Raw genomic sequence first — 27,207 nt, forward strand, 5'->3', positions numbered from 1 at the left:
AGAATACAGCACACAAACAAGGTCACAGGCTTACAAACTGCTCCATTTGATAGAAACGTAGAAGATAGGTGCAGGAGTAGGCCATTCGGCCCTTCGATAGATGGAATATATCAAAAAATGCATGTTTGAATCATTAAAACGAATAAGTTTTGAATTGACATATTGAAATATTAGCATATTGAATATTTCAAAAGTCCTTGGGGCATAATTTTGCCCTTGGCTTTAGTTTTAGTTTAGTTTATTGTCATGTGTACCGAGGTACAGTGAAAAGCTTTTGTTTCATACTAACCAGTCAACAGAAAGACAATACATGATGACAGGTTCACTTGTGCCTCCTCCAACCTCATCTGCTGTATCCGTTGTTCAAGGTGTGGACTCTTGTGCATCGGCGAGACCAAACGCAGACTGGACGATTGTTTCACGGAACACCTGCGCTCAGCCCGCGTGAACCATCCTGCTCTCCCAGTGGCTCAGCACATTAACTCCCCCTCCCATTCCAAATCTGACCTTTCTGTCCTGGGCCTGCTCCATTGTCAGAGTGAGGCGCAGTGCAAATTGGAGGAACCAGCACTTCATATTTCGCTTGGGTAGCTTACACCACAGCGGTATGAACATTGACTTCTCTAACTTCAAATAGCCCTTGCTTTTCCTCTCTCACCATCCCCTCCCTCTTCCCAGTTCTCCCACCAGTCTTACTGTCTCCGACTACATTCTATCTCTGTCCCACCTACACCCCTGACATCAGTCTGAAGAAGGGTCTCGACTCGAAACGTCACCCTGTCCCGCCGACTTACTCCAACATTTTGTGTCTACCGACACAGACCTTTCTGTCCTTGGTCTCCTCCATTGTCAGAGTGAGGATAAATGCAAATTGGAGGAACAGCATTTCATATTTTGCTTGGGCAGCTTACAGCCCTGTGGTGTAAATATTGATTTCTCTCATTTCAGGTAGCCCCGGCATTCCCTCTCTCTCTTTACCCTCTCACACCCAAGTCACACTCGCTTCTCATTTACACCCTACAAACAGCTTACAATGGCCTGTTTTCCTGTTGTGGAAATATTAGTATGATTTATTGAAGGAAGTAAAGTCACTGAACAATAGGACAAGCATCAGTAGATCAAAAAGAGTTTGCGTGGAATTACAATAAATATACATTTTTCTTTGCTTCACTAGTATGACGGTCAAAGAATGTTGGCCTGAAGATAGACACAAAAGGTTGGAGTAACTCAGCGGGACAGGCAGCATCTCTGGAGAGAAGGAATGGGTGACGTTTTGGGTCGCGACCCTTCTTCAGACTGGGTCTCAGTAAGTGGACAATCCAGATGTGGATTCAGCAACTAGATATCCCAGAAGTGCAACTGGTCTACAGTCTGAAGAAGGGTCTCAACCCGAAACGTCACCCATTCCTTTTCTCCAGAGATGCTGCCTGTTCAGCTGAGTTACAATAGACAATAGACAATAGACAATAGGTGCAGGAGTAGGCCATTCAGCCCTTCGAGCCAGCACCGCCATTCAATGCGATCATGGCTGATCACTCTCCATCAGTACCCCGTTCCTGCCTTCTCCCCATACCCCCTCACTCCGCTATCCTTAAGAGCCCTATCCAGCTCTCTCTTGAAAGCATCCAACGAACTGGCCTCCACTGCCTTCTGAGGCAGAGAATTCCACACCGTCACCACCCTCTGACTGAAAAAGTTCTTCCTCATCTCCGTTTTAAATGGCCTTCCCCTTATTCTCAAACTGTGGCCCCTTGTTCTAGACTCCCCCAACATTGGGAACATGTTATCTGCCTCTAATGTGTCCAATCCCCTAATTATCTTATATGTTTCAATAAGATCCCCCCTCATCCTTCTAAATTCCAGTGTATACAAGCCCAATCGCTCCAGCCTTTCAACATACGACAGTCCCGCCATTCCGGGAATTAACCTAGTGAACCTACGCTGCACGCCCTCCATAGCAAGAATATCCTTCCTCAAATTTGGAGACCAAAACTGCACACAGTACTCCAGGTGCGGTCTCACCAGGGCCCGGTACAACTGTAGAAGGACCTCTTTGCTCCTATACTCAACTCCTCTTGTTACGAAGGCCAACATTCCATTGGCTTTCTTCACTGCCTGCTGAACCTGCATGCTTCCTTTCATTGACTGATGCACTAGGACACCCAGATCTCGTTGAACTCCCCCTCCTCCTAACTTGACACCATTCAGATAATAATCTGCCTTTCTATTCTTACTTCCAAAGTGAATAACCTCGCACTTATCTACATTAAACTGCATCTGCCATGTATCCGCCCACTCACACAACCTGTCCAAGTCACCCTGCAGCCTTATTGCATCTTCCTCACAATTCACACTACCCCCCAACTTAGTATCATCTGCAAATTTGCTAATGGTACTTTTAATCCCTTCGTCTAAGTCATTAATGTATATCGTAAATAGCTGGGGTCCCAGCACCGAACCTTGCGGTACCGCACTGGTCACTGCCTGCCATTCCGAAAGGGACCCATTTATCCCCACTCTTTGCTTTCTGTCTGTCAACCAATTTTCTATCCATGTCAGTACCCTACCCCCAATACCATGTGCCCTAATTTTGCCCACTAATCTCCTATGTGGGACCTTGTCGAAGGCTTTCTGAAAGTCGAGGTACACCACATCCACTGACTCTCCCTTGTCAATTTTCCTAGTTACATCCTCAAAAAATTCCAGTAGATTTGTCAAGCATGATTTCCCCTTCGTAAATCCATGCTGACTCGGAATGATCCCGTTACTGCTATCCAAATGCTCAGCAATTTCGTCTTTTATAATTGACTCCAGCATCTTCCCCACCACTGATGTCAGACTAACTGGTCTATAATTACCCGTTTTCTCTCTCCCTCCTTTCTTACAAAGTGGGATAACATTTGCTATCCTCCAATCCACAGGAACTGATCCTGAATCTATAGAACATTGAAAAATGATCTCCAATGCTTCCACTATTTCTAGAGCCACCTCCTTAAGTACTCTGGGATGCAGACCATCAGGCCCTGGGGATTTATCAGCCTTCAGTCCCATCAGTCTACCCAAAACCATTTCCTGCCTAATGTGGATTTCCTTCAGTTCCTCCATCACCCTAGGTTCTCCGGCCCCTAGAACATTTGGGAGATTGTGTGTATCTTCCTCAGTGAAGACAGATCCAAAGTAACGGTTTAACTCGTCTGCCATTTCTTTGTTCCCCATAATAAATTCCCCTGCTTCTGTCTTCAAGGGACCCACATTTGCCTTGACTATTTTTTTCCTCTTCACGTACCTAAAAAAACTTTTGCTATCCTCCTTTATATTATTGGCTAGTTTACCCTCGTACCTCATCTTTTCTCCCCGTATTGCCTTTTTAGTTAACTTTTGTTGCTCTTTAAAAGAGTCCCAATCCTCTGTCTTCCCACTCTTCTTTGCTATGTTATACTTCCTCTCCTTAATTTTTATGCTGTCCCTGACTTCCCTTGTCAGCCACAGGTGTCTCTTACTCCCCTTAGAGTCTTTCCACCTCTTTGGAATAAATTGATCCTGCAACCTCTGCATTATTCCCAGGAATACCTGCCATTGCTGTTCCACCGTCTTCCCTGCTAGGGCCTCCTTCCAATCAATTTTGGCCAGCTCCTGCCTCATGCCTCTGTAATCCCCTTTGCTATACTGTAATACCGACACTTCCGATTTCCCCTTCTGCCTTTCCATTTGCAGAGTAAAACTTATCATGTTGTGATCACTGCCTCCTAATGGCTCTTTTACCTCTAGTCCCCTTATCAGATCAGGATCATTACACAACACTAAATCCAGAATTGCCTTCTCCCTGGTAGGCTCCAGTACAAGCTGTTCTAAGAATCCATCTCGAAGGCACTCTACAAACTCTCTTTCCTGGGGTCCATTTCCAATCTGATTTTCCCAGTCTACCTGCATGTTGAAATCTCCCATAACCACCGTAGCATTACATTTTTGACACGCCAATTTTATCTCCTGATTCAACTTGCACCCTATGTCGAGGCTACTGTTTGGGGGTCTATAGATAACTCCCATTAGGGTCTTTTTACCCTTACAATTTCTCATTTCTATCCATACTGATTCAACATCTCCTGATTCTATGTCACCCCTTGCAAGGGAATGAATATCATTCCTTACCATCAGAGCAACCCCACCCCCTCTGCCCACCTGTCTGTCTTTTCTATACGTTGTGTACCCCTGAATATTCAGTTCCCAGCCCTGGTCCTCTTGTAGCCATGTCTCAGTGATCCCTACAACATCATACTTGCCGATGACTAACTGAGCCTCAAGCTCATCCACTTTATTTTTTATACTACGCGCATTTAAGTACAACACTTTAACTTCTGTATTTACCTCCCCTCTCACATCGCTCACTCCAGCATTTTGTGTCTATCTTCGGTTTAAACCAGCATCCGCAGTTCCTTCCTAGACAAGTATGTTGACCATACTGTCTTCCAGATGGTTTTTAATGAGGTTCTGCATAATTTATTGGTGGGGCATTAACATGTGCTGAAAGCAGGCAGATTCGGAGGTAATTAAGTCACTGTCAACTGAAGTTCTTATGACTAATCACAATATGTCTTTGTGGGCAATTGTGTATATATATATTATATATTATATACTGAATGTATAACAAATGCAGACAATGGAGCAGAATACATAAATACAAGTCAACTCGAGAGGTTGAATGCTATTTTTGTTCTTACATTTTGGCTCTTTTTCATTCATTGAAAATATTTTGTCCACAATGATCCAAGTATACCTTGTGTTCAACCTATCCTATTGTGATGCTGTTCAAACAGGTAGGGCTGACCAGTTTTAATGTGTGTGTCTTGGCATGTAAAATAATCGACTTAATTTAACATTGAGATGACAGGGGTCTTAGACTTCTTTCATCATCACATATCAAGAAACATGGCCCCTTACAGGTTCTACCCTGATATTCCAGGGCAATTGCCGAATAAATGCCCAAGAAAAAAGAAGAAATCTTATGTTCACAAAGCCATCCACAAGATTTGGGATGGAATAAATTATGACTCAAAGTGGCAACTGGGAAACCCTTAACATCGTGATTACAAAATGTCAAAGCAAAGCTATAAGATTTTCTGGAATTTTTTCACTGGAACAGTTTCATGGGCAGTGGATGGACATATTGACGTGATACAGACAAAGCTACAAAAATGAGCTTTAGAAAATATATAAAATATAATAACTATAAAGAAAAATAAATATTAGGTATATGTTTTTACTACAGATATACAGTATCTACTTATATATGAAAATTGCAGCACAGTTGTTGCTAATCTTCCATTTCCCAATAGATGACTCCATGGGCATGTTTGGATCATCAAATGTACCTTGCATATACCAGTGCAAACTGCTGTGTATATTTCCAGCATTGCAGCTGTACATATTTTCTGTATAAATATAAGAATGTGCTTGGAAAGTAAGATTAGGCACGATGTTGATAGTTTCAGTCATCTGAACCATTCCAGGCTACAAGGTCAGAATAAATATTTACATCACATGCAGATGATAGTAGACATCAGCCAGAATTCATCTGCTGAAAATACCTGAAGTAATTTGGCACAGGTTGAACGAGGTCACTCTTATAATCCCAATAAATTCTATTGTCAGTTTTTTATCTTTAGACCATCTTCTTGGAATTGCTACCTTTTGTTTGTCTTATAATTAGAGTGATTTCTACATTCTGCACATGGATGTGTTCCCTGTGTCCATGTAAGTAAATTTCTAATATCTTCTTACCAGTTGTCCAAAATCTGGATTGTACAAAGAATCACGGGCAATGAATCATTTTGTTTACACGTTAGTGTGACATGGTTTAATAAACCAACCAAATGTAGTAGCGATTCTTTTCAATATTATTTCTTAGAATATTTGTCAAAGTAATATGAGGCATTCAAAATACAATATTAATATTTTCACACAATTATGCTTTGAATTGGATATTCAGTTAAATGAATATGCAAATACAAATTAGTAGTAAATGTATATTCTTCCATTCTATTAAGATATGCTCCCAAACTAGTGTTGTACCAAATATTTCTACAATCTGTTTCGTATATTGTGAATACTTTTTTTTAAATGGTCAAAAATTGTACGTTGACTTTGGCAAAGGAATAACTATTTTCCAGCAAATATAAAACACTGACTTCTTCAGCATTAATGATAGGTTGTATTCTTATATTAACAGGATAATTTAAGTAAATTTAAATAACCCCATTTACAAAGCAATGTAAATGTTGTTTGCCATTTCCTTCTCTGGATACCTACAGATCTAGAACCTCTTTCAGTTCAGATTATTTGAAAATGTTAAATAATCTATTAAGATTCAAAGAATGGATATTGGCTGTTTTTGAAACTAACATTTGGATATTGGACAATATAAGTAGTCAAGTAAAATTGTTTTTCTCGTCAAAGTTCTTAGGTCACAAGAACTGTTACTAAAGGTTGGAATGGATGGAGATTCTAAACTCTTGTTCTTAAAATGCCAAACATTTGCTTAATGTTTCAACTGCTGAATGATATGGGAAGTCATATTCATATTCACATCCTGCATCATGTTACATACTGTCTATCTATATTTACAAGATTTATATGCTTGTATCCATTTATTTGAGAAAGAAAAACGATCATTCACTTTTAGAAGCCATTGAAGAATGGCTATTATCTATGTACTATCTGCATGGAATTATCTATATACTAAAAATCTCGTTTGTTTGTTTGTTTGTTTGTTCCTGAACTACAGCCAAAACATTACCCGATAGCGCGACAATTTTAGGCCCACCTTACTCACCGTCGACCCTTTGGTGCTAATGGAAGAAGTTTCATTGAAATCGGTGTGGTATTTTAAAAGTTATTCACATTTTTAAGTTTAAATCTATCTCCTAGGGAGGGAGGGAGGGGGGAGGGAGGGTGATGGAGAAGGGGGGGAGGAGGGAGGATAAGGGGGGTTGAGGGGGATAGAGTGGGGTGAGGGGGAGGGAGGGAGGGAGGGGGAGGGAAGGGGGAGGGGAGGAGGAGGGGGAGGGGGAGGGGGAGGGGAGGGGAGGGGAAGGGGAGGGGGTGGGGGGAGGAGATGCAGTAGAGGTTTCGCCCCAATGGGTCCACTTGGTCTAGTGTAAAATAAATAGTAAAGGACATGCCAATTTGTCTGCTGGCTGTTATGGCATACTGGAGCATCCTCTTGATTTTCCTTTTCTGTATCAATTATACTTACCTAGGTACAGTGAAATATTTTGTTTTGCATACGACCTGGTGAAATCATATAGCTGATGTCACCTAGACAGTACACAAGCGTGGCAAAGTTACCCTCCAGTTCCCCCTTCGTTCTCGGTGGGCTCCCACCGGGTCACCACTTTGTTCTCAGCAAACCTCCCTTGCCAGGTTCCTCCTTCGTTCGCAGCGGCCCCCTGCCGAGTAGCTCTCAACGCTCTCTGACAGCCCACCTCGTTCTCGACGGTCCCCTTGCTCTGGGCGGTTGATCATGGGTCCCTCTTCGCTCTCGACGGCCCTCCTTGTTCTCGGTGGCGTGGGTCCCATCAATGTTGGTAGCTCAGGGCCACGTTCGGAGACCGCGATGAGAGCGCCGAGCCTACTGGGCAGGTCCTCAGTCCTCGGCGAACAAGTCCTCGGTCCACGGTGGGCCTGCTGGAGGACTTGCTCCTGCTCACTGGGATGCTCCCAGTGCGTGGCCCGGCCAGTCAATTGTCAAAACCCTCCATTCCCTTCTCAAGCCTCCTCTTCAATGCATTTATATCATTTACATCAGCCACCCGCCCTTGACAGCAAGTTCCCTGAAAGAAGTGGCTCAGGTAGACAGAGTGGTGAAGAAAGCAAATGCCATACTTGACTTTGCATACAGGAATTGTGACGTCATGTGTTACAACTGTACAAGTTGTTTGTGAGACCACACTTGGAGTATTATGCATAGTCTGGTCGCCCAGCTATACAGAGAATGTAATTAAGCTGGAAAGGGTGCAGAAAAAGATTCACGAGGATGTTACCTGTGCTGGAAGGCCTAAGGTATAAGGAGAGGCTGGGTCTTGAAGCGTAGGATGCAAAGGTGTGCCCTTGCGGAAGCAGATGAAATCCCGAGGAGTAGAGATAAAGTTGAGGGTTACAGTCTATTTCCAGGGTGGGGGAGACCAAAACTAGAGGGCATAGATTTAAGGTTAGAGGAGAAAGATTTCAGAGGGACCTGGCTAAGGGACAACATTTTCACGTAGTGGATGGTAAGTATATGAACAAGCTGCCAGTCGAAGCTGTAGAGGTGGTATACATTTATGAACATCTGGACAGGTTCTTGAAGAGAAAAGAATTAGAGGGATTTGGGTCGAACACAGGCAATTGGGACTCATCTAGTCAGCATGGCTGAGTTGTTCCAAAGGGCCTGTTTCCATAATATACAGCGCTATGATTCCCTGTTCCACATTCTCATAAATCATTGAGTAAATAATTTAATTCTGAATTCCCTTTTGAATGTATTGGTAATTATCTTATATTGATGCGCTGTTCTGACATTCTTCCCCAAACCTGGAAATAATATCTCTAAATCTATGTTATAAAACTGTTATAACATTTTAATGACCTGTCCTCTCAGCTTTCTGTTATCATAATAAAGATCTAACGTGTTTGTTTGTTTCTGATATATATTTTCTCTGCACCCCCTACAATGCTCCTCGTCTTTGTAACCACTCGGCAATCAGAACTGCGGACACTGTTCCTAAGTGTGATCTAAGCAAGGTCAGATGCAGATTTTGCATAAATTCCTTACTTTTCAATTCTATCCCTCAAAAAATAAACCCTATTTGTGATTGGGGCATTTAGTTTGAGATCTCTACTAAATCAAGACCCTCCAAGTAATAAGTGATCTCTCTATTCTTCCTCGAAAAATCTACTATCACAATTTATCTGCATTGAGGCTCACCTGCCAATTCTTTGCCAATCTGCAAATTGATTATTGTTCCCCTCAGTTATTGATTATCCCCAATTTGATATCATCTACAAATTGAGAGAAATATTTCTTCAAATATTCCAAAAAATTAAACTTAGCTCCTTAATTTTAGCTACTTTTATATAAAAATATTGTATAATTATTTTGTAAGATTACTTTTAATTATATCTCACACACACATGTCTCTTGTGACAAGACAAGTCATATCAAAGCTTTCACTTACAGGTTTAAATTGAATAACCCAGTTTAAACCAAACATTTGTTTGAAGTTTTAACTCATTTGAATATTGGCTCTCTGCAATGGGTTTATTTGTGTTTTTCAATGAGCGTTTAGCTGCTGAAGGATGCAGATGAAAGTACCACCTGGCATTAATGGATATTTATACATGTTATGAAATGCTACAAAGCATTGCTCCAAGATTTGAAATGTTTCATACTATTTGACGAACTTCAATGATTGCTAGTGAACTGTGCAGAGTTACATTTATTCTTTGCCATGCTTGTATTCTCAGAAATAAATATTCAGTTATGTATGGTATATGGACAAACGTTGTTAGAGTCATAGAGTTATACAACATGGAATCAGACCTTTCAGCCCAACTTGGCCATGCTGATGTTTCTTGGTCCTTGGTTCCAAATATTCCAAATGGAATTTAAACTGGAGGTGGCGGAGTATGGACTTCAGCAAGAAGGGCTTCTTGGAGAAGAGCTGCCTTAAATGTAGTTGCGTCTGGTTGAGTAAGTATAGTAGGGTGGACTATTTCATGCTTTAATTGTGCGAGGGGAGAATGAAGTGCTATACACATCTGTCTTGGTAGCTGGTATCTCAAATTGAATCGAATGCCCTCGTCTACTCCTGATAGGGTTTGGGTTTGATGTGGATTTGGTAATCTATGTTGAGCTGACCATTTAACATTTTGTAAAAACACTTCAAACGGTGGGCTTTGAACTTCATTTCAAAGTTCTGCACAATAAAAAGGATCATAAATACAAATTACGATAATTTAAGAATAGTTCATAAATTGTTACCAAGGAGGCAATGTGACTTTGGTCAAAGGCATTTAAAAAGATGTAATTACATGCAGAGCAGGATTAATTTGATGACTACTAAACTGGTGCAAGGATCACAGTGCACAATTAAAACTCACCATTCATGCCAGTCTAGGCAATGGTCAAACTGGGACCAGTTCAGAAGTGAAGAACTCGAGTTAATGCGAGACTGACTATTTAAAAACCTTTGGTACATCTTAAAGCAAAGGTGTACTTTACCTTCTCCAAGTGGCAAGTATTGAGTTTAGTGGTAAGTGCACGTAAGTCGAACAGGCAAAGCACACAATATGCAACAGACTACATGGTTTCCCAATTATGCATCGGAGGCCTTAGTGGGAGGAATAGAAAAGATACAGTTTGACCTTGTGTCCAGGCCACTCTACTGGTGATCACCACACAAGCATTGGAGTAGGTGAATGGTGAGTCAAGCATTGAAAACAATGCTGCGAGAACTTCAATGGTATCACACAAGTAGTCAAGATTCAATAATCCATCTGCATAGGCATATCCCACCAAATGCACCTTTTGAGTCAAATAAACTATTCAATGCACAGCACCCCGTTATTTAAATACCTTCTGAAATGGTAGATACTGTCTGGTTCATTACTGGTACTGACATCCCCACCATCAAAGGGATCAAGAGGAGGCACAGCCTCAAAAAAGCAGCCAGTATCATCAAATACCCACATCACCCTAATCACGCTCTCATTTCACTTCTACCATCGGGAAGAAGGAATAGGAGTCTGAAAACCAACACCAGCAGCTTAAAGAATAGCTTCTTCACAAAAACCATCTGGCTCTTGAACACTACACAACACCAACTTCTAGAATGAACTATCATTGGTTGTGCTAAGCACTTTGGCTTATTTTTTACAAAATATTGGGATCATTAATTTGTTAAATTTTGGTTTATTATATAACATCGTGCTTACAGACCTTTAGTGCTGCTGCTAGTAAGAATTTGATTGTTCCAATGTCGGTACACATGATAATGAAATCCACTTGACTCTCTTAATTCCTCGTGACACATACATGCATCATCCCACAGAACAATACTGCAAGGCACAGAGCCACATTTCACAGTGTGCACAAACTGCTAGCTATTCAACTATGACAACATGACACCCAATGCCTTGCACTCCGCTGACTAACCCTCTGCTATATCTCCTGTGGAAGAAAGTGATATTAGGTACCAGTTGCTAAACAACGTTGTTCAAGGTTTGCATCCTCCCTTTGAAGGAGAAGGCACCTTATATAATGGAACCAGTTACGACTGAAGGCAAGTAGCGAGCTAAAGGCATTGACATTATCATTTTCATCATCCTACCATCGCTCCTGATGTAATTAAAAAAAAAAAAATTAGTTCAGAGATACAGTGCAGAAACAGGCCCTTCGGCCCACCGGGTCCGCGCCGACCAGCGATCCCCACACATTAACGCTACCCTACACACACTAGGGACAATTTACACTTATACCAAGCCAATTAACCTACGTCTTTGGAGTGTGGGCGGAAACCGAAGATCTCGGAGAAAACACACGCGGTCACAGGGAGAACGTACAAACTCCACACAGACAGCACCCGCAGTCGGGATCGAACCCGGGTCTCCGTCCCTGCAAGCGCTGTGGGGCAGCAACTCTGCTGCTGCGCCACCGTGGCCTAATTCTACTCCTATACTTTGTGAACTTGTAATAAGCAGAAGATGCTGTAAATATTTAACTCTTATCATACATGTCCTTAACTATGATTCTACTTTTGTCTCATTCTCCTTTTTGAAAGCCAAAATCGCCTAACCATGTCGGCATTGGCGCAAGACCTGTCAGAACAAAGATGAAGGCACATCATCGACCTATTTAGCACTTGCACCTACCAGTTCAGAGCCTGATAATTGTGCAAATAATTGAGAAGCAGAATATGCACATTGTGAAACCATGGGTAAACGTTGTCTGTAGCCAGGCTTTATATCTGGCTTTATATTTCACTCCTCATCTCTCCTTACCTGACACCCTATTGTTCTTATTCCACCCATCCCCTACACAAACCCTCTTCATCTGTATTCACCTAGCATTTACGACTCTGTCCCACGCCCACCTCTCTTTCCCAGCTTTCGTCCCTCAACCACGATCAGTTTGAAGAATGGTCCTGACCAAAAACGTCGCCTACCCATTCCCTTCATAGATGCTGCCTGACCAACTTTGTCTGACTCCAGCAATTTGTGTCTTGCTCAGATTCCAGTATCTGCAGTTCCTTCGATCTCTATTGTTCTCCTTGATGGGCAATGGTAGACACAAGTTGAATGAAAGTCAGAATGATGAAAGGCATAGAGTGGATGTGGAAAGGATGTTTCCACTGGTGGGAGAGTCTAGGACCAGAGGTCATAGCCTCAGAATTAAAGATTGCTCTTTTAGAAAGGAGGTGAGGAGGAACTTCTTTAGTCCAAGGGCACTTAATCTGTGGAACTCATTGCCACAGAGGGCTGTAGAGGCCGTCAGTGGATATTTTTAAGGCAGAGATAGACATTTATGATTAGAACGGATGTCAAAGATAACATAGAAACATAGAAATATAAGTGCAGGAGTAGGCCATTCGGTCCTTCGAGTCATGTGATCATGGCTGATCATCTAAAATCAGTACCCCGTTCCGGCTTTTTCCCCATATCCCTTGATTCCTTTAGCCCAAAGAGCTAAATCTAACTCTCTCTTGAAAACATCCAGTGAATTGGCCTCCACTGCCTTCTGTGGCAGAGAATTCCACAGATTCACAACTCTCTGGGTGAAAACGTTTTTCCTTATCTGAGTCCTAAATGGCCTACCCCTTATTCTTAAACTGTGACCCCTGGTTCTGGACACCCCAACATCGGAGACATTTTTCCTGCGCCTAGCCTGTCCAATCCTTTAAGAATTTAAAAGGTTTCTATGATCCCCTCTCATCCTTCTAAATTCCAGTGAATACAAGCCCAGTCGACTCAACCTGAAGTCGTTGTGCACGTGGGCAGGAATGACGTCGGGCGGAAGAGGAAGGAAGTGCTACAGCGGGAGTTTAGAGAGTTAGGAAAAAGACTGAGAAGTAGGACGTCGAAGGTGGTTATCTATGGACTGCTACCAGTACCTCGTGTTGGTGAGGCCAGGAACAGAGAGATAGAGGGTATAAATTTATGGCTGAGGGGCTGGTGCAGAGAGCAGGGATTTAGATTTCTGGACCACTGGGATCTCTTCTGGGCTAGGGGTGACTTGTACAAAAGGGACGGGTTACATCTTAACAGCAGGGGGACAAACATTCTGGCAGGCAGGTTTGCTAGTGCGACACCTGTGGCTTTAAACTAAGTAGTGGGGGGGAGGGGTTAACAAATTGGGAATATGAAGATGAGGTTAAAGGGAATACAGGAGATATTGCAGAAGACTCTCGGAAGAATGGGAACAGAAGTTCTAGAGGGGAAAAGAGATTAAGGGCAGGGCCATTTGTGACCGATGTGAGAGGGGAGGTAAATACAGAAGTTAAAGTGTTGTACTTAAATGCGCGTAGTATAAAAAATAAAGTGGATGAGCTTGAGGCTCAGTTAGTCATGGGCAAGTATGATGTTGTAGGGATCACTGAGTCATGGCTACAAGAGGACATGGGCTGGGAACTGAATATTCAGGGATACACAACGTATAGAAAAGACAGACAGATGGGCAGAGGGGGTGGGGTTGCTCTGCTGGTAAGGAATGATATTCATTCCCTTGCAAGGGGTGACATAGAATCAGGAGATGTTGAATCAGTATGGATAGAAATGAGGAATTGTAAGGGTAAAAAGACCCTAATGGGAGTTATCTATAGGCCCCCAAACAGTAGCCTCGACATAGGGTGCAAGTTGAATCAGGAGATAAAATTGGCGTGTCACAAATGTAATGCTACGGTGGTTATGGGAGATTTCAACATGCAGGTAGACTGGGAAAATCAGGTTGGAAATGGACCCCAGGAAAGAGAGTTTGTAGAGTGCCTTCGAGATGGATTCTTAGAACAGCTTGTACTGGAGCCTACCAGGGAGAAGGCAATTCTGGATTTAGTGTTGTGTAATGATCCTGATCTGATAAGGGGACTAGAGGTAAAAGAGCCATTAGGAGGCAGTGATCACAACATGATAAGTTTTACTCTGCAAATGGAAAGGCAGAAGGGAAAATCGGAAGTGTCGGTATTACAGTATAGCAAAGGGGATTACAGAGGCATGAGGCAGGAGCTGGCCAAAATTGACTGGAAGGAGGCCCTAGCAGGGAAGACGGTAGAACAGCAATGGCAGGTATTCCTGGGAATAATGCAGAGGTTGCAGGATCAATTTATCCCAAAGAGGCGGAAAGACTCTAAGGGGAGTAAGAGACACCTGTGGCTGACGAGGGAAGTCAAGGACAGCATAAAAATTAAGGAGAGGAAGTATAACATAGCAAAGAAGAGTGGGAAGACAGAGGATTGGGACTCTTTTAAAGAGCAACAAAAGTTAACTAAAAAGGCAATACGGGGAGAAAAGATGAGGTACGAGGGTAAACTAGCCAATAATATAAAGGAGGATAGCAAAAGTTTTTTTAGGTACGTGAAGAGGAAAAAAATAGTCAAGGCAAATGTGGGTCCCTTGAAGACAGAAGCAGGGGAATTTATTATGGGGAACAAAGAAATGGCAGACGAGTTAAACCGTTACTTTGGATCTGTGTTTACTGAGGAGGATACACACAATCTCCCAAATGTTCTAGGGGCCGGAGAACCTAGGGTGATGGAGGAACTGAAGGAAATCCACATTAGGCAGGAAATGGTTTTGGGTAGACTGATGGGACTGAAGGCGGATAAATCCCCAGGGCCTGATGGTCTGCATCCCAGGGTACTTAAGGAGGTGGCTCTAGAAATAGTGGAAGCATTGGAGATCATTTTTCAATGTTCTATAGATTCAGGATCAGTTCCTGTGGATTGGAGGATAGCAAATGTTATCCCACTTTTTAAGAAAGGAGGGAGAGAGAAAACGGGTAATTATAGACCAGTTAGTCTGACATCAGTGGTGGGGAAGATGCTGGAGTCAATTATAAAAGACGAAATTGCTGAGCATTTGGATAGCAGTAACAGGATCATTCCGAGTCAGCATGGATTTACGAAGGGGAAATCATGCTTGACAAATCTACTGGAATTTTTTGAGGATGTAACTAGGAAAATTGACAGGGGAGAGTCAGTGGATGTGGTGTACCTCGACTTTCAGAAAGCCTTCGACAAGGTCCCACATAGGAGATTAGTGGGCAAAATTAGGGCACATGGTATTGGGGGTAGGGTACTGACATGGATAGAAAATTGGTTGACAGACAGAAAGCAAAGAGTGGGGATAAATGGGTCCCTTTCGGAATGGCAGGCAGTGACCAGTGGGGTACCGCAAGGTTCGGTGCTGGGACCCCAGCTATTTACGATATACATTAATGACTTAGATGAAGGGATTAAAAGTACCATTAGCAAATTTGCAGATGATACTAAGCTGGGGGGTAGTGTGAATTGTGAGGAAGATGCAATAAGGCTGCAGGGTGACTTGGACAGGTTGTGTGAGTGGGCGGATACATGGCAGATGCAGTTTAATGTAGATAAGTGTGAGGTTATTCACTTTGGAAGTAAGAATAGAAAGGCAGATTATTATCTGAATGGTGTCAAGTTAGGAAGAGGGGATGTTCAACGAGATCTGGGTGTCCTAGTGCATCAGTCACTGAAAGGAAGCATGCAGGTACAGCAGGCAGTGAAGAAAGCCAATGGAATGTTGGCCTTCGTAACAAGAGGAGTTGAGTATAGGAGCAAAGAGGTCCTTCTACAGTTGTACCGGGCCCTGGTGAGACCGCACCTGGAGTACTGTGTGCAGTTTTGGTCTCCAAATTTGAGGAAGGATATTCTTGCTATTGAGGGCGTGCAGCGTAGGTTCACTAGGTTGATTCCCGGAATGGCGGGACTGTCGTATGTTGAAAGGCTGGAGCAATTAGGCTTGTACACACTGGAATTTAGAAGGATGAGGGGGGATCTTATTGAAACATATAAGATAATTAGGGGATTGGACACATTAGAGGCAGGAAACATGTTCCCAATGTTGGGGGAGTCCAGAACAAGGGGCCACAGTTTAAGAATAAGGGGTAGGCCATTTAGAACGGAGATGAGGAAGAACTTTTTCAATCAGAGAGTGGTGAAGGTGTGGAATTCTCAGGCAGTGGAGGCCAGTTCGTTGGATGCTTTCAAGAGAGAGCTGGATAGAGCTCTTAAGGATAGCGGAGTGAGGGGGTATGGGGAGAAGGCAGGAACGGGGTACTGATTGAGAGTGATCAGCCATGATCGCATTGAATGGCGGTGCTGGCTCGAAGGGCTGAATGGTCTACTCCTGCACCTATTGTCTATTGTCTATTGACTCGTTCTTTCATCATATGTCAGTCTCGCCATCCCGGGAATTAACCTGATAAACCTACGCTGCACTCCCTCAATAGCAAGAATGTCCTTCCTCAATAGCAAGAATGTCCTTCCTCAAATTAGGAGACCAAAACTGCACACAATACTCCAGGTGCGGTCTCACCAGCGCCCTGTACAACTGCAGTAGGACCTCCTTGCTCCTAAATGCAAATCCTCTCGCATTGAAGGCCAACACGCCATTAGCTTTCTTCACTGCCTGCTGTACCTGCAAGCTTACTTTCAGTGACTGATGTACAAGCACACCCAGGTCTCGTTGCACCTCCCCTTTTCCTAATCTGACACCATTCCGATAATAATCTGCCTTTCTGTTCTTGCCACCAAAGTGGATAACCTCACATTTATCCACATTATACTGCATCTGCTACATATCTGCCCACTCACCCAACCTATCCAAGTCATCCTGCAGCCTCATAGCATCCTCCTCGCAGCTCTCACTGCCACCCAGCTTCGTGTCATCCATAAACTTGGAGATGTTACATTTAATTCCCTCGTCTAATATATATTGTAAATAACTGGCATCCCAGCATCGAGCCTTGCGGCACCCCACTTGTCACTGCCTGCCATTCTGAAAAGGACCCGTTAATTCCTACTCTTTGCTTCCTGTCTGCCAACCAGTTCTCTATCCATGTCAATACCCCCAATACAATGTGCTCTAATTTTGCACACTAATCTCTTGTGTGGGACCTTGTCAAATGCTTTTTGAAAGTCCAGATACACCACATCCACTGGCTCTCCCTTATCCATTCTACTTGTTACATCCTCAAAAAATTCCAGAAGATTAGTCAAGCATGATTTCCCCTTCATAAATCCATGCTGACTTTGACCGATCCCGTCACTGCTTTCTTTTTTTTTTCTTTTTTAAAATTTTATTTAAATTTTAACAAAACAAATACATGTATGAACTCATAGTACGCGATGGTACCTACATTATAAATTCGATTATACATTTAAATTCGATTATACCTGTATTGTTCTGTATTATCTCCCCACCCACAACCCCCCTCCCCCCACCCCCCAGTTAGAAAAAAGAGGAAAAAGGAGAAGAAGAAAGATAAAGAAATAAAAAAAAATTAAAAAAGGAAAGAAAGAAAGAAAGAAGAAAGAAGGGAACCTGGAGACAAGAAGGAAACACTTCCGGCTAATTTCTTATTAAATTCTTTTTAGGGGTATCAAAACAATCCTGAAATTAAATATTTCCAATTCTTAATCCTAGTTTTAAAGTGAATGGGTTCCAAAGTTTCAAAAATAAATCATATTTATCTCTCAGATTATAAGTAGTTTTTTCTAATGGGATACAACTACGCATTTCTGCATACCATCTTGCAATTCTTATTTCATTGTGATCTTTCCAAGTGACCGCCACACATTTTTTTGGTATTGCTATTGCTATTTTGAGAAATCTTTCCTGATATTTATCTAAAATTAATCTTGGTAATATTCCTTTAGTATCCCCCAATAAAAACAACCTTGAATCCAATGGTATGGTCTTATTCATCAATTGTTCCAAAAAGTTTTTTAGGTCTTTCCAAAAAGGAGTTACCTTAGGACATGCCCATGTGGAGTGTAAAAAAGTACCCACATCCTGGTTGCATCTAAAACAAATTTCAGGTAAATTTGGATTTAAATTGTTTAATTTTTTCGGAGTTAAATATAGTTGATGTAAAAAATTGTATTGTACTAAACTATATCTCACATTAATAGTATTTTTCATACTTTCTAAACACAATCTTTCCCAACTTGGTTCATCAATGCTAATATTCAGATCTGTTTCCCATCTTTGTCTTGATTTTTGAATTCCTGTCTTTGGACTAGATTTTTGTAACAATTTATACATTGAAGATATAATTTTTTTAGTTCCCTTGCCTTGAATCAGGGATTCAATTCCTTTAATTTGAAATAAAAACATTGAATTACCTAACTTTTCCCTTAAATAAGATTGTAATTGATAATAGAAAAAAATACTTGTTTCTTGGAATTTGATACTTGTTTCTCAATTGAGAAAATGTCAAAAAACTATTTCCTTCGTAGCAATCTCCCATATGTTTAATACCCTTCTGTTCCCAGACTTGTAATATTTGATTATTCCAAGCAAACGGCAGTAATCTATTTTTTACTAATGGAGTTTTAGCTGTTAGAAAAAATCTTTTATCATTAGCTTTAACTGTTTTCAACAATATATTAATTAAATGTTTTAGCAAAGGTGACTCTTGATCCTTAACTAATAGCTTCGCTTCCCATTTATAGATAAATTCTTCTGGGCATAGTTCTTTTATTTTATCCATTTCAATTTTAACCTATGCTGTTTTTCCACCCTCTTGATAAAAGGATGAAATAAAACTCATTTGTGCTGCCAGATAGTAATTTTTAAAATTTGGTAATTGCAGTCCACCTAATTCAAATTTCCATGTTAGTTTTTCCATAGACACTCTTGGCATTTTACCTTTCCAAAGAAAATTTCTCACAATTTTATTCAATTCTTGAAAAAAATTATTTGGTAAAGGTATAGGCAGTGTTTGAAATAAATACTGTAACCTCGGAAAAATATTCATCTTAATACAGTTCACTCTCCCTAGCAATGTAATTGGAAGATTCATCCATTGCTTCAAGTCCTCCTCAATTTTTTTAATTAGTGGTTTATAATTTAGTTTATACAGATTATTTAACTTATTTAAGTGCGCTGCTATAACATCTTTAATAATCGACTCAAGCATCTTCCCCTTACCGATGTAAGGCTAACTGGTCTATAATCCCCCGTTTTCTCTATTATTTCCCGATTATGGGGAGAAGGCAGCCTGGAGAATGTGGCCAATGGTATACTTGGTGCAATGGTAGACATATCAGAATGGCTGCTACAATTTCAAAGATCAAAGAGGATCCTAACCGACAGTCACGATGTTAAGCCGCAGTGGGGACGGAGATACGATACGGAGAAAAATCGCAGCTCCGTCGAGGTAAGAGATTGAATAAAGGTTTCCCCCAATTCCCCCCCCCAACCCCCCACAAAAAAAAAACAAGAAACATTAAAACATACTTTTTAACACATACTTAAAATAACAAAAGCAGTAGAAAGGACAGACAGACTGTTGGCGAGACAGCCATTGCTGGTGGCACCACCCGATTTGGTAACTCAAATTTCACTGTATCTTAATTGGTACATGTGACAATTAAATTGAATCTTGAATCTTGAATCCTGACCTTTAACATGCGTCTCATTGATAGGCCATTCTACTGGATCCAGCTATGATGCATCATCTTAAGGATAAATGAATCTCACCCAACAGATGTGCATGCTATGGCAAAAAGTTCAAATATCAGCCATCATGGCTTTGGATACAAATGTTCAGTGAGGCTTGTTGGGCTTCACAACATTCCAGCAGTCTTCCTCAAGTCTGTAATGACTGGTGGGACAAATGTACCGCCACTTGAGATCACTTTGTCGGTGCACTTTCTTTTTTTTTTAATATTTTTTATTTTTGAAAAGCATATGTACAAATAGAAATTAAAAAACACATTTGTTACAAAGTTCTTACATAGCTTCAATTTTTAAATTTTTAAAGAGAGAGAGTAAAAATTAAAAATAAACTATAAACTTGGGGAGAGAGAATAAGAGGGTTAAAAAAAGGATCTAACAATAAAAAATAAAGGGAGTAGATCCGGGAGACAATAACCACAGTTGTACATCCAACCCCTAACTCAAGTTTCAACTTTTAATTTAAATTTTTATCGGTGCACTTTCTGTGCTCACTAGGTAGCGAAGCAGGCTGCTGTCACTTATATCATTAGGATGCAAACTAAAATTAGACTTTCAAGGCCCACAGCTGCTGGTCACAGAGGCTCAAATATCACCAGCACAGCAGACTGCCACAAAATAAAGTATTGGCGCTACTGGTTGGAAAACAGATGTTCACTATCACAAAGCTCCATTTATGGAACCTGGTCCAGTTGTGGTACATCTCCAAATTTATATGAATGTGACGTCGATAAGCACCCCTGGGAACCCTGCACCATGATAATACTGCACGCTCACTCCGCCCGCTGTTTTTTTGCGAATGAGATTGATCTAGCTGTCTTGCAATAAAGAGGTTCTGCATCATCCCTTATGCAAAGGTGCACAGCAAACTGGGCTACACCAGCTCTGATCTGAAAGGAGCCTGATAAAAGGACGGTGATAACCACTGCGACATCAATAGTTTCTACCTGTGGACGTTTCAGAGCTCTTTAGTTGCAACTGTGGTTTGAGTCAACCATGTATTTCAGAGAGGATCACCTTGCTGAATCCTAGGTGCCACACATATCATTCTTTGTTGAGAATGAAGTCTGAATACTCCTCCCAGAACACCATTAATAACAAGACTCACCCTGTTAATCCTCCAATTTATTTTCATAATTGTCCTGCTCTGAATGCCTTCATTCATACTGCGAAGATGACCAAAGAGCTACACTCCGAGAAGAATGCTGACGAAAATAATCATTTCTGGAAGCAATCAGTTATTGTGGAAACCTTGGACAGCACAAACTCCAACAACTCCTGGATCGCCACTCCCACATTCAGCCAGCTTTGCAAAGTACCAAATACTTTCATTTGCATCAGTAACTGATATGGTTTTAGTTTATTCTTGTCACATGTACCAAGATACAGAGAAAAACTTTGATTGTGTGCTACCGGTGAATTTATAATCATCGTAATAATCATAATCATACTTTATTAGCCAAGTATGTTTTGCAACATACGAGGAACTTCATTTGCCATACAGTCATACCAATAAAAAGCAACAGAACATACAAAACACATTTTAACATGAACATCCACCACAGTGACTCCTCCACATTCCTCACTGTGATGGAAGGCGAAGAAAAGTTCAACCTCTCCCTTCTTTGTCCTGCAGCGGTCGGGGGCTCACACGTTCCGTTGACGGGATGATCATACTCCCGTAGCCAGCGATTGGGCCTTCCTCGTCGGGGCAATCAAGCTCCTGCATCGGGGGGGGGAGGGGAATCTCAGCTCCCCCGCGCCGGGCGATCTACCCCGGGTCAGGGCTAGTCGTGCGGCCCTTAGATCTTGCCGACATCGGTCTCAACCTGACTGCGATGTTAAAGTCATTCATACTAGACATGAGTAAAATCATGCCATACACAAGTATACAGGTAGTGCAAAGAGAAAAACAGTGCAGAATAATGTTATGGCGTTATAAAAGTATAGTTACAAAGAAAGTACAGATTTTAAAAAAGTGCAAGGGACTCCACCTTCGGCTTATGAGGTCCTTTCTGTATTCTGATAACAGCAGCAAAGAAACTGGTCTTAAATCTAGCGAGACATGCTTTCAAGCTTTTGAATCTTCTGCTCAATGGGAAAGGGGAGAAGAGAGAATAACTATGGTGTAAATGGCCCTTGATTATATTGGCTGCTTTCCTGAAGCAGCATGAAGTGTAGATGGAGTCAATGGAGGGGGCAGGCTGGTTTGTGTGATGGACTGGGCTACATCCACAACTCTGCAAGTTCTTGCAGTCTTGGGCAGAGCTGTTGCCAAGCCAAGCCGTGATACATCTCGATGGGATACGTTCTAAGGTGGCATCTGCACAAGTTGGTAAGAGGTGTTGGAGAAATGCCAAACCTTTACAGTCTTCTGAGAAAATATTTGCATTGATGTGCTTTCTTGACCATGGTGCTTTCTTCACCATGATTTGTCCAGGACAGATTGTTGGTAATAATTATGACAAGGAACATGAAGCTCTCAACTATCTGCACCTTGGCACCACTGATGCTGACTATTCTGTTTCCTGAAATCAATAACTAATTCCTTCATCTTGCTGACATTGTGGGGGGGGGGTTATTGTCTTAAATCCATGTTACTCTCTTTCTCCTTAGACTCAAAATGCTGGAGTATCTCAGCGGGACGGCAGCATCCCTGGATAGAAATGCAGAGACGTGTGACAGAATGTGTGACGTTTTGGGTCGAGACCCTTCTTCAAACTGGGAGTCTGGAGAGAGGAAGTCAAAGAGATAAGGAAGGGTAAGATGTGAAAACGAGACATCAAAGGGGACGAGGTTCAAGGAAAATGTAGAATAGATCATTGTTAGCTAGGAGAAGGTGACCACAAAGCATACAGAGATAGAATTTAAGCAAGGGGAAAGTCAGACTGGTTTGAGAACTAGGAAGGGGAGGATGGAGAGAGAGGGAAAGCATACTGCTTCTCATACTCCATCTCGTCATTGTTCAAAAAGCAGTTCACTATGGTGGTGCTGCCTGGCCATGCAGTCTTGAGTGTAAGGACGTATAGGAAGGGACTAAGAATGCATCCTTGTGAGGAACGTGTTGAGAAGTATCATGAAAGTTCACTGATTACGGTCGATGAGTCAGGAAGTCAAGGGTCCAGTTGCACAGAGGGGGGTTACTGACTCCTAGGTCTAGGTGTTTGGAGATCTGTTTGGTTTAATCTGCATGTATTTATTGATTTATTTCAATAGCTCAGATGTGGAGCTATTCTTGCACGCGATCAAGTTTGGACCTGCGAAGGACATGATGCCCCATAAATGCATGATGCCCATCGCAGGTCCAAACTAGCAGCTCTGTCTGTCAGTCTGCATTGCATGCTGCCTATCACCACAATCCATACACTCTGCTTATTGAAAGTGCAAGCGTCTTCTGTAAAAGTATGTCAACATGACTCATGACACCAATGTGCGCACTATGCAAATCGGATACAAGTCAGCACCCAAATTAAAATCCAGCAAAAGGCAATGCACAGCTGAATTTTGAGGCCAAGATACCCTGAATATTAATAGTGCACTGGAACAATGCCAGTTAAGAAAAAGGCACGGTCGATAATAATTCAGAAACACAATGCTCATGAAATACTGCCTTTCTTGTTACCTGCTAATTGTCATTTTGAACAGTAGGATTGCTCCATGGCAATTATATGACTAGGAAACTACGTCCAGACTAACCACTGTTTGTTGGTCCTTGGTATGCATGTGACTGCAAAACGAAAAGAGATCACAGTGACAAATTGCTTTACAGAGCACATTCAATTGATTTTTCTCAGTTGCACAAAGCTTCCACTTCAAATTTGTGTTACTAGAATCATAAATGGAAAAATAAAATGGGGACATAATCTTCTAATTCATTCTACAATGCATTGTGAAGTGAGCAGTGAAATTCCAAGACTTTAACAGTTTCCATGCCTACATGTGCAAGGCACAGAATTGGAAGTGCAAATATGTATCTCTATGTTTCTAAGCCGTGCTTGAATGAAAGAATGTTGAACAAATGGCAGCCTCCTCCTGTTCTGGGTGAATAATGAAATCGAAAGAAATAGAAATTTAATATAAGAGACATAAAATCACAACTGTGGTCCGTACAACCAATGCAGTAGAAATGATACAGATAATAAATTTAAGAAATTTAATCTGAGGAAGCATTCCGACCCCAAACCTCACCTGTTCCTTCTCTCCAGAGATGCTGCCTGACCCGCTGAGTTACTCCAGCATTTTGTGTCTATCTTCGGCATAAACCAGCATCTGCAGTTCCTCCCTGCACATAAATTTAAGAGTATTGATTGGGAGAATAATACTTGCATGGGATGAAAACAGGTAATATTATCAAATTTATTCCAAAGGTTTAATTACATCAACTATTGAAATGTAGACTGAAGTTTTTTTAAACCTCATTAGGATTGCACAATTAAACTATTGATTTCCTACTTGTTATAACGACAAATCCAACTCCAAGTACATGGAATCAAGAGGATTAATGAAATAACTGAATCAAGATTATCAGTGACTATTTTTCTGTCATTATTATTGGAATACTAGCAAAGCGGGCCCGTTGGGCCCGTCCCCACACCCCCCATTCTCTCCTCCCCCAGCCCCACTCTTACTCTCCAAGTGTGCCCGTTGGGCCCGTCCTCCTGATCTGTGTATGTCAAGTGACCACTATAACTTTCTTTTTTTTTTTTTCCTAATCAGATGTGCAGCGCTTTGGTCAACGTGGGTTGTTTTTAAATGTGCTATACAAATAAAATTGACTTAACTTGACTTGACTTGACATGCAATAACAAAAAAAACAACTTTAAAAGAATCAGTGCTTTTCTGGAAACTTTTCGAAACAATGTAGCCGTCACAAGCTGAAGGCTCAAGCTGAAGGCTGAATCTGCACCGCAGCGCCCCCCTGAAAAGGGGGGGGGGCAGCGCTTTAAAACCTCTGTAACTTAAAAAACACGCGACCAAAGCAAATGAAAATATCACGGCCGGTCGTTTGGGAGGTTGGCGATTAAGGCGGTGCGAAAACCGTCGCGCTACTGTTCACCGGTTTTCCGCAATCGCTGTTACGCGCGAACATATCAAATAATTCAGGTCAAACCCAAAAAATATATATATACAAGATCTGAGTTTTAATAGTATACTAGCACAAGTGTGCCCGTTGGGCCCGTCCTCGTAGGGTTTCCATTGTAACCGGGAGGGGAGTGGGGGAGAGGGAAGGGGGAGGGAGGGAGGAGGGGAGGGGGAGGGAGGGGGGAGGGGAGGGGGGAAGGGAGGGGAGGGAGAGGGGAGGGAGGGGGGTAGGGGGGGGAGGGGAGGGGAGGGGGGAGGGAGAGGGGAGGGAGGTGGGTAGGGGGGGAGGGAGGGGGGAGGGGAGGGGGGAGGGAGGGGGACCTCCCCTTTTCCCAGTACCCCTCTTTCCCCATTGGGCCCGTCCTCGTAGGGTTTCCATTGTAACCGGGAGGAGGGGAGGGAGGGAAGGGGGAGGGAGGGAGGAGGGAGGTGTGGAGGGAGGAGGGGAGGGGGAGGGGGAGGGGGAGCAATAACAAAACAATCAGTCCTTTTCTGGAACCTTTTCGAAACAAATGTAGCCGTCACAAGCCACAAGCTGAAAACTAAATCTGCACCGCAGCGCCCCCCTGAAAAAGGGGGGGGGCAGCGCTTTAAAACCTCTGTAACTTAAAAAACACGCGACCAAATTAAATGAAAATATCACGGCCGAGCGAGCGCGAGATTGGCGATTGAGGCGGTGCGAAAACCGTCGTGCTATGGTCCGCCGTTTTGCTGCAATCGCTGTTACGAATAAATATACGATATATTCAGGAAAGAAAGAAAGAAAGAAAGAAAGAAAGAAAGAAAGAAAGAAAGAAAGAAAGAAAGAAAGAAAGAAAGAAAGAAAGAAAGAAAGAAAGAAAGAAAGAAAGAAAGAAAGAAAGAAAGAAAGAAAGAAAGAAAGAAAGAAAGAAAGAAAGAAAGAAAGAAAGAAAGAAAGAAAGAAAGAAAGAAAGAAAGAAAGAAAGAAAGAAAGAAAGAAAGAAGAGAGAGAGAGAGAGAGAGAGAGAGAGAGAGAGAGAGAGAGAGAGAGAGAGAGAGAGAGAGAGAGAGAGAGAGAGAGATAGAGAGATAGATAGATAGATAGATAGATAGATAGATAGATAGATAGATAGATAGATAGATAGATAGATAGATAGATAGATAGATAGATAGATAGATAGATAGATAGATAGATAGATAGATAGATAGATAGATAGATAGATAGATAGATAGATAGATAGATAGATAGATAGATAGATAGATAGATAGATAGATAGATAGATAGATAGATAGATAGATAGATAGATAGATAGATAGATAGATAGATAGATAGATATGATCACTTAATTCACCGAAACATACTTAAGAAAATTATTCCACATCACTAATGTATATATATATAAGGGAGTTAAGAAAATAGTATAGATTATATAATTAGTGCTTGTAAGAACTGGATCCAACAGTTTGCTAGGAAAAATAAAACGGCAGATGCTGATTTAAATCGAAGGTAGACACAAAATGCTGGGGTATCTCAGCGGGTCAGGCAGCATCTCGGGAGAGAAGGAATGGGTGACGTTTCGGGTCGAGCGGTATGAACATTGACTTCTCCCACCTCAGGTAGTCACTGCTTCCCCTCTCTATCCCCTCCCCTCTCTATCCCCTCCCCTCTCTATCCCCTCACCCTTTCCAGTTCTCCCACTATTCGTCCTGTCTCCAACTACATCCCATCTTTGTCCCGCCCCCTCCCCTGACATCAGTCTGAAGAAGGGTCTCGACCCGAAACGTCACCCATTCCTTCTCTTCCGAGATGCTGCCTGTCCCGCTGAGTTACTCCGGCATTTTGCGTCCAACAGTTTGCTGCTGTGCAACAAATCATGTCAGGTTCTACTGAAGTAACGTTTTTGTCCCATAAATGAAAAATATGACTATTTAATGCCAATCAAAATATGGATTTTTGTTTAGTTTAGAGATACAGCACAGAAACAGGCCCTTTGGCCCACCGAGTCCACGCCGACCAGCGATACCCACACACTAACACTATCCTACACACACTGGGGACAATTTACAGTTTAACCAATTAATTTACAATCCTGATTTATTCACAAAGTGCTGGAGTAACTCAGCAGGTCAGGCAGCATCTCGGGAGAGAAGGAATTGGTGACGTTTCGGGTCGAGACCCTTCTTCAGACTGACCCTTCTTCAACTTACAATCCTGTATGTCTTTGGAATGTGGGAGGAAACTGGAGCACCCGGAAAAGGCCCACGCAGGTCACAGGGAGAACGTACAACCTTCATACAGAGAGCACCCATAGTCAGGATCGAACCTAGTCTAGGTCTCTGGCACTGTAAAGCAGCAACTCTACCGCTGCACCACCGTGCCACCCCTTATGGCATTTTTCCATTGTGTTTCTCTCAAAATTCACAATCATG

General features: G+C 42.1%; 1 protein-coding gene across 2 annotated transcripts in view; it reads right to left on the minus strand.

Annotated features, from left to right (window-relative positions):
* Nucleotides 1-27,207, minus strand: part of rhbdl1 (rhomboid, veinlet-like 1 (Drosophila)) — a 360,983-nt gene that overhangs the window by 269,971 nt on the left and 63,805 nt on the right. For both annotated transcript variants that reach the window (XM_078418255.1, XM_078418254.1), the window contains exon 2: nucleotides 23,923-24,016. The gene's annotated coding sequence lies outside the window, so the exon portion shown is untranslated. The remainder of the gene's footprint in view (nucleotides 1-23,922; nucleotides 24,017-27,207) is intronic.

This window comes from Rhinoraja longicauda, chromosome 21, assembly GCF_053455715.1.
Source record: "Rhinoraja longicauda isolate Sanriku21f chromosome 21, sRhiLon1.1, whole genome shotgun sequence".
NCBI classification, from domain to species: domain Eukaryota; kingdom Metazoa; phylum Chordata; class Chondrichthyes; order Rajiformes; family Arhynchobatidae; genus Rhinoraja; species Rhinoraja longicauda.